At 37.8% G+C, this 5,070-nt stretch overlaps 1 pseudogene; it reads right to left on the bottom strand.

The window, feature by feature from the left end:
• Positions 1-2,302: 2,302 nt before the first annotated feature.
• Positions 2,303-2,971, bottom strand: LOC138818410 (Golgi to ER traffic protein 4 homolog pseudogene; annotated as a pseudogene).
• Between the last annotated feature and the right edge of the window lie 2,099 nt (positions 2,972-5,070).

Here is a 5,070-nt window from a genome sequence, read left to right as displayed (position 1 = left end):
ATGTGCTCACTGTGTAGGTGAGTTAGAAAGTTCTTACCAAAAGCTACATACTTTTCTTGTTTTCTATTCTTCCAAAATTGTTTGCTTTCCAGAATCATGCCTTATCTTTCCTTGCTGGTTTCTTTAGCTTATTTCATACATGCCCACAGGGTCTTCAACTATCATTTATTTATGTGAAGAGCTTGCAAATATCTCTCTTCAGTCCAAACTCCTGGTATGCACCTCTGTTCCATATATTCAACTACCATAAATACTTGTGAAAGAAAGAGTAATCCTGTCTTTCTATTACTGGATATTAATGTGTCAGTAAACTTTAGGAAAATAAAGGAATAACATCAATAAATATAACTGATTATTGTAATAGTAATGTTAAACATTACTACAATGCTGATTTTCTGAGCAATTTAATATAAAGCTCAAGGAAAGCAACGTTTTTGAGTGCTGATATTGGAGTTTAAACTCAAGACCTTACCTTCTCACTTATGCATTTTCCCTCAAGGGCGGTGTTTTACTCTTGAACCACAGATTCCCTTCCAAATTTATTTGGGGGATTATTTAGAGATAAGAAACTCATGGTCTTTCCTTCTTGGGCTGGATTTAAACCTGGATCTCAGTTCTCTGAGTAGATAGAATTACCAGTGTGTGCTAACAATGTCCAGTTTCAAGGAGAGGGCAAGTTTCTGATTTCAAGCTCCAGTAATAGCACAAAAACAAAAACAAAAGTTATGACATATAAATATACTGATAAACTAGGAACCCAAACAAATCAAATGTGGGTATCTAGATGGGCGAAAGACTTAATAGCATTATTATCACTATTACCTTTCCTAGCATTTTGAATAACCTGAAATTATGGATTAAAGTCATAGCTTAGTTGGTAAAGTACTAGGTAAAGAGCAACAACATCAAACACCAAGTACAAGTCTCAGTCTCAAACTTTAAATGAAATCTGAAATGATTTTTTCCTTAAATGAAAATTGACCATAGGAAACCCCTGATACCTAAATGTATGGTCAAAGAAGAAAATTGGAAAATGTTCAGGAAGACAGAATTTTAAATCTCAGTGATTACCATATGGACAGTAGATCAGACCATGTGTAACTTCATACTACATGCAGTGGGCTACGTTAAGGACTTAAAATTTGTACACATTTACACTCCTCAAAAAAAAAACAAACAAACACAACTTACCAGGACACTGGGGATTCACATATGTACTTCTAGCTCAGTGCTCTGCTACTTGAGCCACAAACTCCATTTTCAGCATTTTTGGTGTTTAGTTGGAGATAGGAGTCTCACAGGTTTTCCTCCCCTGGCTGGCTTTGAAACAAAATCCTCAGCTCTTTGCCTACTGAGTAGATAGGATTACAAGCTTGAACTGATACTCTTATTTTTCTATTCTATTCTTCTTTTGCTTTTCTATTTAAGAATCATTTCGTTAAGTGGCAAAAAAATCCTGCTTTTGAACACAGCAGAGAAAATCAATGAAAATAGAAGCTGTATCTGAATAGATCAATAAATGGATATATATTTTAAAAGACGTATCAAAATACAAAATAACAAAACAGAGAAGAAACCAGTTGCCAATAACCAAAACAAATGAGTACTTTATCAGAAATCCTACCGTTATAAAATTTAAAAGTACAGTAATAAACAACTTCAGATGATTTATTCAAAGATGAAACCTATCAAACCTACTTAAGGAAGAACGAAAAAAAATGGAATCTACACAAATTTTCTAAATTTACATTTAAATGCATTTCAATCTATAAAACTCTAGGTACTGATGAATTTATTATTGACTTTTCCTAAAACTTTGAAGAGATCATTTTGATTCTACAAAAATATTTCCTTAGAAAGTGAGGAAATACTATTTGCCCTCTTAAAAGTTTCTCGTAAAAATATCTGGCTGAATTTTGTCTGGAATTATACTCTATGTACTGAGCAGTTAAGGAAAATTGTTTCAGGACATTGAGTCTTCTAATCATTAAGTACTTGATCGTTCATTTACTTAGTCCTTATTTTTTTGTATAACATTTGAAAGGTTTTATAAAATCCATTAAAGATAAACTTCTGAATTGGAAAACCTTTTGGAGGGAATTTACTCAAAGCAGAATGATATATTTTAGGCATCTCAGTATTTAGAGCTGTGAGTATGAACTCCATGAACAGTATAACTTGTCTTTAAGGAAGTTTTTAATACATAGAGCATAACTAAGAAAAATTGTAGGTGATAGAGTAACTAAGGGAGGCCAGGACGTGGCAAACTGCCTCCATAGGAAGACAAAAGCTTGGGATGTACCCTGAGGGACAATGCTCCTGTCCTGTTCTGTCCTGTCGAGCTACTTGTCATGTATTGGGTACCTGCACAGGGAGGGCTGGAACTGCTCTCACAGCACCATGAACGTGGTTAGCTTGCTGCCATCCAAGGCCAGCAGCAGAAATCAGATGAAGTGGAGCAGGGATTGGATGGAGGGCGGCCCGTGCTTGATGGATGTTGCTTCAGTGCATACATGATGAAGACCACAGACCTGGTTTTGTTTTCCAATAGAGAAACTGCAGCACTGCCTGAGCCACAAGTATGTCCACTTGCCATGGAAGCTTTGGGCCGTGGAGTCCTCCACCAGCATGTTGGCGCAGCCCTCACCGTCTGTGGAGTGTAGAAAGTAGTATCAAGATTCCCAGTAGTTCGGCTCTTTCCACAGGGTCAGGGCCCAAAATGGAAGGAGCTAAGGATGGCCCCATTTCCAGGAACCCCAACTGGAACACTTCAGGGCTCTGGAGAAGGGGTCCATCAACTGAACATCCTAGCCAGACACTCCATCCATTTCTGCCATCTACATCTATTTCAGGGACTCCAACACCAGCATGGACAGCTCTGCTGTGTTTTTTTGCTGGCCATGAAGGAAGAACAGCAGTATGCTCCTGAGCACATGAGCTCTTGGGCCTCAGCGGGCTTGCTCTGGGACATGTACCTGAAGAAGATGGTCCAGTACATTTGGTGTGCCCCATACTGGCCGCCTTTCTCCATGCAGCTTAACTTGCATGTGATTGTGGGCTTCATTGTGAGAGCCTTCCTGCTCCACCATCGCTGCTGCCAATGTGGCCCAAGTAGTATAATCTTTAGAAGGACTAGGACAAAGCCTGAGAATATTATTGCAAGAAATTGGGGTACATCAAAAAGAGGGTGGGGAAAGGGTAGACAAATGAAGGGAGGAAGGGGCAGAATGTAGTCAAGCTCATTGGGAGAAAGTGAGGGAACAGAAGATGTTGTATGAAAGGAAATGTTCTCATCTGACTTATGCAAATGAAATCCCTCTACACAACCTCTTTAAAATAACTATAATCAGCAGGGCACAGGCCACTCAGGCCTGTAATCTTAGCTACACAGGAAGCTGAGATCTGAGGGTCTCAGTTCAAAGCCAGCCAGGGCAGGAAACTCCATGTCACCCTTATCTCCAATAAACCACTAAAAAACAGGAAGTGGCGCTCTGGCTCAAGTGGTAGAGTGCTCATCTTGAGTGCAACAGCTGAGGGATAATGCCCAATCCCAGAGTTCAAACCCCATGCCTGACAATAAATAAATAAATAAATAAATAAATAAATAAATAAATAAATAAATAAATAAATAAATAAATAAATCTAAATTTGCTAAAAAGGAATTCATTGCCTATACTGCAAAACTAAGAAATAAAAGGGAATGGTGGGTCAGAGGGGGGTGTGATTATTGTAGGTGTGGCACAAATCAATATGCACTGTATTCATAAACTGCTTTTGTTATATGGCAACTCCTTTGTACAACTACTGAAAGATAATTGACAAATAAAAATAATAATTGAATAGATGTAAAATAAGATACAGGAGAAAGAAATGGTTGATAGATACTTCTGATATGGAACAGGGCTTCCTATTACATTGGGACCCTATAGAAGAACTCTACTGTTTTTGTAATATTTCAGAATAAGATGAGATTCATAAAGCATAGTTCATTATGATTTTTCAAAAATAATTTAAGTAGTTGTTAATAACCCAACAATACTAAATTCCTATATTATCTACATGAACAAATGTAATTTATTATCATGGTTTGAAAGAAAAATCTATGGAAACACTTTTATTTTTGGTAAGACATGAAGCTTGACCTCTGGGCCTGGGCACTACCCCTCAGCTCTTCAGCTCAAGGCAAGCACCTTACCACTTGAGCCACATAGCCATTTCTGGTTTTCTGGTGGTTAATTAGAAATAAGAGTCTCATGCACTTGCCTGCCCAGGCTGGCTTTGAAGCGCAATCTTCTGATCTCAGCACCTTGACTAGCTAGGATTACAGGTGAGGGCCACCGATGCCTGGATAAAATTCTTAATTCCAATTAATAAGCAGAAACCCAGAACTTGAGGCTTTGCTTAAAAGGGGGAGTGCAGGTAGAAAGTGTAAAGCAAATACTAGCAGAGAGGCAAGCAGAGAAAGAGAGAGAAAGAGAGGGAAGGAGAGAAAAAGCGAGAGTAAGAGAGAGGGAGGGAGAGAGAGAGAAAAATGTAAAAACAAGAAGCAACCATGGGAGGAGACAGGCAAAAGAGTGTAATGAAAGTGAATATTATGAAAATAAGTAGTATGAAAATAGGAAAATATAATGGAGTCCATTATTTTGTACAATAATAAGACAATATATCTAAAAGAAATTATTTAGACAGTGATGAGTACATATTAGCTGGTGGGGAAGATATTATTTACATTCACTTAGGCCCCAAACACAATCTCTGAAGATGCTCCTGTTCTATCCGGGCCAATGAAGTGGCCACTGCCAGTTTTTGCAGCAAAAAAAGAAAAATGTCATTCTGAGAACCAATGAGAGATAATGGCCAGACACAAGTGCCAGGCCCTGGGTTTTGTTCTCAGATTTGAAAAAAAAACTATTTAATCTTATTTAGTTTATGACTTACTTCACAGAAGAAATAAATGTATTCACTCATTCATGGATGCACATATTGATACATTTTCGGGCTCATTTGAGAAAATTTACTATGAAAAAGCATAACAGAAGTCACATACTGATGGTTCATGCTTGTAATCCA

Source organism: Dipodomys merriami, unplaced genomic scaffold (genome assembly GCF_024711535.1).
Source record: "Dipodomys merriami isolate MVZ:Mamm:240054 unplaced genomic scaffold, mDipMer1.0.p SCAF_754, whole genome shotgun sequence".
Classification (NCBI taxonomy): domain Eukaryota; kingdom Metazoa; phylum Chordata; class Mammalia; order Rodentia; family Heteromyidae; genus Dipodomys; species Dipodomys merriami.
The sequence above is the reverse complement of the archived record's forward strand: the minus strand, read 5'-3'. Positions and strand labels throughout refer to the sequence as shown.